General features: G+C 27.2%; 1 pseudogene; it reads right to left on the bottom strand.

Annotated features, from left to right (window-relative positions):
- Nucleotides 1-7,433: 7,433 nt before the first annotated feature.
- On the bottom strand, nucleotides 7,434-9,311 carry LOC131176991 (scopoletin glucosyltransferase-like; annotated as a pseudogene).
- Nucleotides 9,312-12,622: the final 3,311 nt, after the last annotated feature.

Here is a 12,622-nt window from a genome sequence, read left to right as displayed (position 1 = left end):
CATTAGAAAGTCAATAAATTGACTTGAATAGTAACCCCAAAATACAAATTTTAATGAACATCAAGTTTAGCATATTAAAGTTAGATATAAATAGATTTGAATTTATGATAAATTATGATACTAAAACACTGTGAAATTATATATTTCAGTCGAAAAGAATACCGAGAAAGAACTCGAACCATCGAATCAAGGCCAAGAGGCGACTCGTATAAGGTTTGTGTACAACATAGAAATTTCTATAAATTTTCTTCTGTAAATTGTTTTGAATGAATTGTGACTTAATTGTATTGAAATGTTTGTTATGCTTTTGACTTAAATTGTTGAAAGTTTACTTGTATATGTTTGAAATGGCAATAAATGTTTAGTAAATTGCTAAGACAGTTTTGAAACTACAGTGTCATGACCGTATATTTGAATGCCTCACTAGCATGACTAGTGGGGGAAATTAGTTTTGAATTTTGATTCCTTCTCTGGCTGAAGTGTTGAGGTGTGTGCCAGTAGAAGAAGAAATTTGAATGGGTACCCATATATTTGAGCTAGCTAGCCTTGTGATTTCTCATAAGCCTCTGGCTATTGAGATGAATATTGTTTCGAATGGCATGATATAATTGTGTGTTTTTATGAAATTCGTTTTGAGACTTCCTAAATGAAATTATTTGGACTAAAAGTTTATAAATCATGTTTTGTATTTTCATGTTCAGTTCAATATTTGAATAAATGTGATTTGAATTATGCATAAAATGTTATTTTAATATGTTGTACACCATTGAGTCATAGTACTCAGCAATGGCTGTTATTGCTGTCGTAGATATAGAGACTAGAGGAGTAGTAGAGTGAGTTGCTGAGGATATTGGAGCCACATCCCTGAAATTTTATCGGGTATATTTTATACCCTAATTGTAATATTTATTTTGGTGTATGTAAATGTATGTACATATATAAATTGGTCATGAGCAGTTGTATAGAGTTTGTAATAATATTAATTTGGATTTTCTTATGTATATTTTGGATGATGAATGTAATTTGATTTTACTTTAATGAAAAATGAATGAAGTTATTTAGTGATATATTTTGAAGGCAATTGCTATGAGAATTATTTTGAATTTTGGAGTTGGAAAAAAAATTTGATGTTGATTTTGTTGTGGTAGTGTTTGATTTGATGAAATGAGAATATTAGAAGTGTTTTTACAGGTTTTTAAAGAACTGTTTTCTTAAAATACAGACGGCACTCTGTCGAAATTTTTTCAAAAATTTGCGTGAAAATAAAATAGACAAAAATTTGAACTAGTTTTTAAACTTCTATTAAATGTAAGAAAATGCTCACCACTTCTAAAAAGTATGAAAATGGTTTTAAAATCCCTTGTAGGGTACTTAATGAGTTATCGGTAGGTGAAGTTCGGTAGTTCATTACATATTCTACGGGATCATGTTATGCCTTACAGATGGGTAACGTGTGACAAATGCTATAAATTTATGACTAATAAAGTGGTTCTTCTACTTGAATTGGATTAAAAATTCAAATTTTTATAATAAATGAAATAATTATAGATAAATAGAATTAGAATTGCATATCTATTGATATAAATATAAATTTTTTTAATTAAATATTTAATTATTTAATAATAATTTTATAATTATGTGAAGAATATTTTTGTTTCTCCTATTATTCCCCTCCTTTCCACTTATATATACTAGCATTTAAAGTATGTGCATAGTTTGTAATATATAATTATTTTATTTATATAAAATAATCAAATATTAATTTAATTACTTAATTAAAATATTAAAATTTTAACAATAATTAATATTATAATTTAATTAATGCAATATAATATATAAATATTTGAAATGTTTTCATATCCATTATTTAGAAAATTTTTTCATATCTACAATAAAATTGTAAATAAGTTTTTTTAAAATATGATAATTTATTTTCTTTGACAACTATATATTGTTTTATTTTCAATTTAAATATTTATTTCTATTAATATTTTATTTAATGTTAAGTAATTAATAATGATATATTATCATTATTGATTATCTTTAATTCAATAATAAGTATTAAGGTTGATAATTCATTATAAAAAAATTTTTAGAAAACTTATCATACTCATTAAGGATTATGAAAACCTAAAAAATAAAAGTAACTAATATGATCATAATAATATTTATACATATGTTTAAAAATAAATTTATTAGTTGTAATTTATAAGAAAATTTTAAATTAAAATATTAGTTTTTTACTTTAGAAGTTTATAGATTGATATTGTGATATAGATATTTTTTTAAGAGAATTATAAATACTAATTTTGATATATTTTAATTAATTTTCTTAATAAGAATTTTTAATAAAAAAAAATTTATGTTAGGAAGTAGCAATTCAATAAATTTAAGATTATTTATTTTATAAAAATATAATATAGTTTGTAAATATTATGATTATATATTTTTAATTACATTTTCATACATAAATAAGATATTATATAATTAAATAGTACAAAAATTGAAACTTATATAATTTAGAAAGTTTATATTTGCAAAATTTTTTTAAATAGATAAGTAAAAAAATTTATAAATTTTATTAGAAATAATTAATTTAAAGTACAACATTAATATTATAATAATTTTAAATAACAAAATTTATTTTAAATATTAAAAATATTTTAATCCTTTTATAAATTCGTCTTCTTAATCATACTTTTATAGATTGAAATAAAAGCTTTAATAAAATATTTATCTATTTAAATAATGTAATTTGAATTTAATTGGAAATTTTAATTTAAAATTATTAGGAAAATAATGAAATTTTAATTTCTTTTTTTATTTGGGTATTTTTTAAGTACTAATATTATTTAACGCAATAAAATATAATTTTCATTAATTGGCTAAAAAAGTAGCATTTGGGTTTGCCTGTTGTTATATTTTTATTGTGATTAACAATTTAAAATAAAATTTAAAAGTAAAATAAAAATAAGAGTAATTATAAAATAAAATACACTAATTTAAATATAAAAATAAATTAAATTTATAAATAGAATTTTAATTGTTTTAGAATTACTTATCAAATCAAAATAAAAATTATAAATATTTTTTAATTATTTATAAATAAATTTTCAATTTTTGAAATTTTAATTATAAATAAATTTTACTTTTTAAGTAATTTACATTGCTTTACTATAAAGTCGATTTTTTAAAATATGAAAGATACATTTTTTAATATGAATTTATGATTTTAATTAATTATTTTTTATAAAATTTTATTTAAATTACAATACCAAATTTAATTAATAAATAGAAATTAAGTATAAGTCACTATAAATATTAAAATTGTAAATACTAAATTGTTATAAAAAGCGAAATGTGATGTAACTTTTACTCACTATAAATTTTAATAGAAAATTATTTTTGTTAATAGAAAACATAACTCAAAGAATAACTTTTTCTGATAAAAAAAAGATTAAATTATAATTTTATTATAATTTTGAGTCAAAATCGTAATTTACTCTTAAAATATTCTTTATAAAAAAAATATTAACTTTGTCCTTTATAACACCCTATGCCGTGCGCAGTCACCAAATAATGGCCGGTCCGTATAAAAATAAGAAATAACGCGGGAACAATGAAAATCAACTTGCCGTTGAATATCATTTCTCTTCTAGGGTTTCAAATCAATCTAATTCGCCTAATCACCGGGACATTGTCCATGCCTTTCAAAATTGGGAATTCGAAATGAGTTGTTTCATCGATTGCTTTTAAATTTGTCCTCGTGTTTGAACCCTAGTTTGCAGCAATGGTTCGAGAACTGTTCAAGCTCAAGGAAGTGCAGTTGGAGATCAAAACGAAACATTATGTCTCAGAAGATGATTGATTGCAAGGAGGATTAAGGGAGGCTGCTCTCCCTCACTGCTGCTGAAGAAGTCTTGAACTGGCAATCTTTCATTCCTCCTCAATTATCCATCGTACCGGCTGATCAATCACCTTCGAATGACTCTGACATGATTGATTCTTCAGATTTTGACTCTGATGATCAATTAGCAGATCTTACTGGATTGCTTATGGCAGATCCTGCTGCCCCTTCTGCCTTTGAAACTGGCACTACCGTTGCTACAAGACCTCCACTAGGTCCAATAACTGAACCTACTGCCAGCACCTCATGTTAAGTTACTGTCCTCGTCTGGTATAGGGACGCGGCACTGAGCTTGAGTGAGTGAGTGTCAAGGGAGGGAAATCCAACAGCTTAATGAAAAGGTAAGTTTATTGTGCTTTATGAATAGGTGGTTAATTAGGTAGCCCAAATCATCCAAACACACTATTTCAGCACTTTTCTTACTCAAAGCCAACGTATAGCATTGTTAATAACTATATTTAATATGTCTTATTATCAATCAGTGTGGCTAAAGACCTATTTTGTAAATTATATTTTTCAGAATTATGCATGCAAGACTTAAATCAATTTTTCTAAAACATGAATAATAAGTCAGGCTAAAGAATGTATGAATGCTTGGGATATGGAGATGTATAAGTGCAGTTGTCATTGCTAGTTTTTAGTTGGATTGGTGTACCCTCGTGTAGGTTATATTTTTTATCTTTTCCTTTCCTTGTTTGGGGAAGAAGCATACTTTATTTTCCCTATCAACCTCTTATTTTTTAATATTGTTGCTACCTTTACAGTACTTTCTTGGCAATTTGCATTTATACTCTGATATTATGTACCAAAGCTTGAAAACTTTTGATAGGATTCAATCCAATAGGTTGGGAGTTAAAAATGGGGAGGGTTCTTCCTATCCTTATTTGTATAAGAAAATATAACTAATAGACCTAAAAGCTATCTAGCATAGTTATTAGAGAATCGAGTTGGCTTTCTTGAAGTCCACCCACTACAGACATTCATGTTCAGTAATGGATGCCTTATTTCCTCTCTTTGCTTTATCTTTCATGTCCCTGTTGCAAAGTGAGAGGGGGCGCCTTTCTTCCCATGAGCTTTCTATAGTGTTCTGAGTAAGCTAGCCCTAACTCATGGATACTATTCATGAGGACTCCATGGCTGTTTAAAATCAAATTCCCAAATTTGACCCATCAGCTTTGGAAGTACGTTCTGCTCTGTTGAATCTGTAAAATACGGTAGCAATTGTAGTTTTGTCTTCTTTATCTGGTCTGGCAGGCCAGGCACTATAAATCATCCATAGTCAGACTCTACTAGTGTCTTTAAGGCTCATATTGGCCAAGGCAGTCAAGGACACACATAGCAAAAACGCTAGTTCTATTAAAATACAACCTTGGAATCCCAAGCTTGCTTGCAACTCCTGTTGCCCACGAAAACATCATGTCCGCCACAAGAAAATCTGGCTGGCATTCTTCTAGGACTTCTGTAAGTATTTGCTCAAGCAGGCTACTTGCATTAAGGAACTCAGAATCATTTTTGGCATATTGATGGAATTTATGTTCTAGCATCCCTCTGGCTAGCCTGCCTCAGCAGGAGGGAATTTTATGAGTCAAATGCTGATTTCAACACCCAATTCTCTCTCTCTCTTTGCAATTGTTCTGGAGAAGCCAGGTGCATTGAGGAGAGTAATAACAGTGGTTTCCTTCACTCCATGCCTTGCAAAGAGCCTGGCCATGCCTATGGATGGAATATCGTGGCCATGAGCCATATATGGTAAAAATATGATATAAGGCTGAATTGGTTGTGATTCCATATTGCCTTATAGGACTGATACAGATTTAGAGCAGAAGGGATGGATGATGAAGAAAAAGAAATGCAGTTGACTTCGGATTGAAACCTATACTTTAGTAGTAATAAGCTAGGGGTTGCTCTTCTCTAAGCATTTGTGTGTTCTTGGTGCCATGATCAGCTCGTCCATGTTCCAAATATACAAGACAAAAAAAAAAAAAAAAAAAGAATTGGGTTTCCAACGGACAGTTTATTTCTACTAACTTGGTGGAAATGTATACTTGTTGGAAAGTATAATTGGAGGAGAAGAAATCCTTTCATTAATTTAAGAAAGAACTGGGTCGGCACTCAGCAATATTGAGACTAGACTACATAGCAGTTATAGATAGTGATGACTGATGAAGCTAGTAAGAAGACACCTCGTGTGTGGATTTTTCAGTCTACTTCAAGAACAAAAAAAGTCTTGGTAAGTTGCTGATGGGAAGAGTCTTTGAATATTCTGCTATTATAATATATTGATTTCTTGTTCTTAGTCAACTATACTGCTGTCTCTACCGTGTACTTAGTCTAAGCACATCAAATGTTATGCGAGTATTTTAGAGCATTATTGTTTTGAGTTTTGACTAATTGAGGTGGGTAGGGAAGATGGAGATTACTTTCTATGAATTTAAGGTGCAAGTAAATTTCTGGTGTATCAATGGAACTCCCATTCTCACAATCTCCTGGCAGCCCAGCCTCTTAAGAAGGGAAGTTTGTTATTAACTGAATATAGATTTCGAAGCCTAATCGTATGCCTCTTTCGACTGTTTTAGAGAAAGTGGGATGCATTAAAGGGAGTAATAATAATAGATTGGCCATGTCCATGATTGGGATCATTTGGCCATGGGCCATGCATGGGAAGAATGACATATGAAGCAGATATTAGCATGATTCCATTTATCCTTGTGATAAGTTATATATGAAATGGTCAAGGGAAGTTTGGGAATTCGAAAGGACAAAGGACAGTAAGAGAAAGCCACCTTAGAAGCTAAGCTTGTCTACATTTTTCTTTTCTTGGCAATTGCATTTGTATAGAATATGTTGCGAAGAATAGTAAACAGAAATAACTTTATTGAAAAAACTTTATTTCTCATCCTAGTATAAAAGGAAAAAAAGGGGTGAAAACAAATTTCTTGTTTGTAAAATATATATATATACATATATTGCATTGTAATTGACAGAGTCAATAATGCAAATAATGCATATGCATGTGTTTGAGGCATTGAATGAGAGAAGGGAAACAATGACTTTGTTAAAATTGTCATAATTTTAATAAATGTTCATTTTCGTTACTGGGTTGTGTGTGAGGGAAGCTGCCTCTGTCTTTCTCTTCATGTTTCTGGTCTACTTTTTGTTTTTAGTAAAGTGAAAGCTGCCCCTTTTTTTTTTTTTTAACTTTTTGTTATCTTACTGTTCTCATCTTTCTACTGTTTATTATATAATAATAATGGTTTTATTATTTGGTCAAGCTTCTTGGAACATAGGAAATATCTTCATAATTTAGAATTAAAATTTGAAAAATCTTGGTTTATCTTGGACAAGTTGGTTATCATCCTGGCTGATTTTGGTGTGTTGGACCAATAATTATTTTGCTCAAACACCCAATACAAAAATGGTGAAAATTCAACAATTTCATACTGGTGAAGCCTCAAAGTTTCAAATAGATAATATATACTTCTCACATTGTTAATTAATATTTTATTTTTGAAGTTAAATGTCTAACTTCCATAAATTATTTTCTTTCATTAAACCAGAAAAATAAGTGTACTAAGAAAAGCAGAAAATTTACATGGTAGTTCTTAATTCTTTTATGGTCCTATCATGGTAATTCGCTTTAACAATAGCGTATATCTACTTGCTTCTCTTGAGGGCTCTTAATTCATCTAGCAAGGCAACTATGTCAGAGTAAGATGATCCTCCTTCTTCAGTGGCCGTCCTTGCCATTTCTTTTAGTGCCATTGCTCGGCTTCTTATTTCCTCAGCCTCTTCACTAGCCATCAACCGAGTCATTGCCTTCTCTATATCTTCTTTCTTCACTAGAATTTTCTTCTCATACTTAGACCATTCTTGGGCACCAACTCGACATCCTATTTTCAGAATATCTACAATCAGTTTTTCATTATCAAATTGGTCTGCGCAGAGAGGCCATGTGACCATTGGCACCCCTGCGCACACTCCTTCCAATGTAGAGTTCCATCCACAATGAGTCATAAACCCTGCAACAGCTTCATGTTCAAGAATCAACAATTGGGGTGCCCATCCTCTTATAATCAAACCCTTCCCCTCCATTCTCTTCTCAAATCCTTCTGGCAGCCATTCTTTCTTTTCTTCTTTCTCTTTGTTCTCCTCCATTCTCACAACCCAAATGAAGTTTAGTGCACAAGTTTCAAGAGCCATAGCGAGCTCACGTAATTGAGGAGGTGGAACCTTGAATACGCTCCCAAAGCATATATATAAGACTGAATTGGTTTTCTTTGTGTCTAACCATCTTAGGCATTCATGTTCATCAATGGAGGCTTTATCACCTCTCTGTGCTGTATCTTTGGTTTCGCTATTGAAAAGCGAGAGGGCCAAAGTGCCATGAATTCATTACCATGTTCTTTGTGTAATGTTCTGAATAAGCTGGCTCTAGCTCACGGAAACTATTCATGAGGACTCCATAGCTTTTGAGATCAGATTCCAAAATTTGATCCATCAGCTTGTGAAATCCATGCTTATCAGTTGTGTCTGTAAAATAAGTTGGCAATTGTAGTTTTGTCATCGTTATCTGGTGCGGTAGACCAGGCACTATGAATGGTTCAAAATCAGACTCCACATTTTTGTAAGGCTGATATCGTTTAAGAGAATCGGTGACACACATAGAAATGAAGCTAGATCCATCAAAATACAACCTAGGAATCCCAAGATTTCCTGCAACTCCCGTAGCCCATGGAAACATCATGTCAGCCACAAGACAATCAGGCTGGCATTCTTCTAGGACCTCCATAAGTGGATGTTGAAGCAACGTAAGCGCATGAAGGAACTTTGGAATCATTTCTGGCGTAGTGAGGGAACTTGAATCCTCACATCCTTCTGGCAGGCCTGCCTCTACAGAAGGGAATTTTATGATTCTTATACTAATTTCAACTCCCAATTCTCTATCTCTTTCAATTGTTTCAGAGAAGCGAGTTGCACAAATAGCAGTAGTAACAATGGTTGCCTTCACTCCTTGCTTGGCGAAGAGCCTGGCCAGGTCTATGGTTGCAATCATATGGCTTCGTATCGTATATGGGAAGAAGACCATATGAAGCTGATTTGGTTTTGAATCCATGTGGGCTTTGTGTGATTAAGGGATGTGAGATGAAGAAAGAATTCTAGTCTGATTTGAAATGAAACAGTTGAAGCTAAAGCTTGAGGTTTCTTATCTCTGCCTCTTTTTTTACTGTCATCATCTTTGTGGCCGAGATTCCAAATTTATAATAAACCAAAAATGAATTGGGTCTGCAAGTATTTCCAGGTAAGAGGGGCGAAAAGAAGTATAGAAATTAGAAGTGATGAAGCAAGTAGGAAGCTGCCTTTGAACAGAGTTTTCTGACACTACCATGTGTCTCTTAGCTTTTAAGGATAGCAAAGTCATGATCCTGATGACAAATGGTTTTGGCTGGCGACTTTTTCTTTATCTTGCATTTATTGTAAGCAAGGTGTTTGACTTTGATGTACAAGTTGGAAAATGGATGAGCTTGGCGTTTGTCTTATCAGATTTATGGTCAAAAGCAAACCGAACGTGTTTTGGTCAGGCATTATTGTTTCCACCGATGGGAATTGGTAACCTGTTCTGTTTCCATAATTAACGGTGGCAATTATTGTATAGAAACTAAAAAATACAATTGCCATGTGTATATATATATATATATATATATATATATATATATATATATATATATATATATATATATAATTTAAACAACCAAAATATTAGCGAATTAACTTAATCCAGATCAAAAAAGATAAAAAGGTATTTTTCATGTTTAAATTATATATTTGTTTGAAAATGGTTTTAATTATATTAATTAGAATATGATAATGAAATGTTATTGTATATTGAATGAAATGAATACATGAATACCTTTTAGTGTGAAAAGAGATAATGTTTTTGAACTGGCGAAATTTTATCTTGATTATAGAACAGTATTTAATCACAATAATTTTTTTGAATGCAACAACTTTATTAATTCCATTGGTTATCAAAATAAGAAAGAAATATGATATAGTTAATTAATTAATACTAATTTATTTATTTTTTTAAGAAACGTAGAGACTAAGCTCAAGAAAACGCAAGAAGATTGGACAATCACGAAGCGCTACTAAAATAAAATATTAATTTTAAAATTACTGCAAATTATTGTTATAATTATAATTGATAACATTTTATTATTAAGAAAAATTATACCAACAATAGTATTAAGAATGAAATTATTAAGTATACAATTAAAATATATTGATAATAAATTTATTAATAGGGTTTTAATATGTATTAAATTTTCACCATATTGTAAGAAAACATAAAATTATGTAAAACATTATATATTAAAAAAATATTAATAATATTAATACTTATTGATATGGGTGTGCACAAATAATTTTATTAAATAAAATTAAAAAATAAAATTAAAAATAACAAGAAATAAAAAAAAGATCAACATTATATGTAACTATATAAAATTGAATTTATTTTACAATTATATGTATAAATTCATAAATATTATTGAAAAAGTTTAGATTTTTCATATTAATTATATATATTTTATAAAAATTATAAAATAATAAAAATTAATTAATCTTAATAAACTTAACGTTTCATTATGGATAACACGAAAATATATGAATTAACAAAATAACAAATAGTTAAATTTATATATTTATATAACGCTTATAATTATAAAATTTTATTATAATAATAAAATTTTCATTATAAATTTCACTTCTATAATTTCTTATTATGTACTTTTATTTTTATTAACTTAATTTAAAAATAATAATTGTATATATTTACAACTATATTTTTATTATTTAAATTAATTTTAATATTTGAATTAATTTAAAATTCTTAATTTTAGAGTTCATATAATTTAAAATTTTTAGTCCTATTTATATTATAACTTTAATTAAATATAAAATTTTATAGGAAATAATTAATTAAATTAAAAAATTAATTAATAAAAAGTAAAAAATACAATTAATCTGTAATCTATCTATAATTTATAATTTTTATTGAATTAAAATATTAAAAAGAAATTTTCTTTTCCTAACTTAATTGACATAGGTAATAATATTATTTTTTAATTTGAATCCATTACAAATCTCATTATACACATACATATGAATAACGGGTCCTATTTTAAAAGTCTATTAAACTCATTAAATTAAAACTTTAATTATTATGAATTTAACTAAGAGAACAATGACAAACTATAAAATTTAAGTTTATTTTAATTTTTGCTTTTAATTATTTTATATTTTTATTTTATCATTTTAAGTTTTGATAACCCTATATGTATTAATGAAACAATGAAAGCTAAAGTTTCATCACTCTTACTTATGAGTACTATGCGTTATTTTCTTTCATATTAATAATAATAATAAAAAAAATTAAAGTTCATGATTGGATAACTGAAATTTTAAATTTATTGTCAATTTATATGTAGAAGTAATTGGTATTCTTTTAATAAGATTTTTATATTATTATTATTATTATTATTATTAGAATGTCGTCACTATTTTAATTATTTACTATTGGACTTAGTATTAAACTTTTGTTTCTTGTAGCCAATTGACTAACTAGCTATGCGTGATTTTTTTTTTCTTTTCTTAATAATCGCTAGCTATACATGATTAAATTTATATAGTTGATTATATTTTACTTTTACAAAACTCAATATTCATATTTTCTTAATGCATATTAGTTAAAATTTATTAGGAGAAAGTATAAATTACTATCATATATATAACTATATATTTTTGTATATGTTATAGTATGAGTACATAATAAAAAAAAAAGGCATGAATAAATCAGTATTAAATCAATATAATAATTTATAAACAAATAAAATTTTAATTATTATAAAATTAATTACATATATATATATTATAATAATATACTAAATTATAAAATACATTTTAAAAATTATTAATTTTTTAATTTTAAATAATTTTTTTCACATTTATCGAAACGTGAATCCTTAACATTATTTTAATTTATGAAAAAACAAAATATAACATTATTTTAATTTATAAAAAAAACAAAATATAAGCAAGTCAAACTTTTTTTAAGTAAAAAAAAACACAATTTAAACAAATTTAATTTAAAAAGTTAATTTACATTTATTATTAATTTATTTTAATTTTTAAACATTTTCATTCTTTTATATTTTTAAAATTTATTATTATATTTTTTTATTATATTACATTTAAATTTTATAATTAAATTAATATTATATATTAACAAAGTAACACGTAATTTTTATAAAAATACAATAATTCTTAAAATAATAAATATTATATATAATTAATTAAATTAATATTTTAATTTAAATAATTAAATAGAATATTTATAATACTATAATAATATTATATTATATATAAAAAATTACATATAAAAAATTAAAAAACGAATCTGTATAATGAATAAAAACCTTGCTTAAATAAAATTATGAGACGTGTTTCATGCAATATATGTTGAATTTTTTAAATATAATAAAATTTATTTAGAAAACATAATTATGTTAAATTTAATTGGAAATTATTCTTATAACATCCTCACTTTAGCTAATCCATACGTTCTACTGTTTCGGTGACCAATATCAGTTCGGGCAGCTAGAATAATTGAAATCATAATTAGACCAGAGTGAGGAGTTATAAATAAACCAAATAATG

The sequence above is a fragment of the Hevea brasiliensis genome, unplaced genomic scaffold (genome assembly GCF_030052815.1).
Source record: "Hevea brasiliensis isolate MT/VB/25A 57/8 unplaced genomic scaffold, ASM3005281v1 Scaf301, whole genome shotgun sequence".
Taxonomy (NCBI): Eukaryota; Viridiplantae; Streptophyta; class Magnoliopsida; order Malpighiales; family Euphorbiaceae; genus Hevea; species Hevea brasiliensis.
This window is presented reverse-complemented; position numbering and strand designations above follow the sequence as displayed.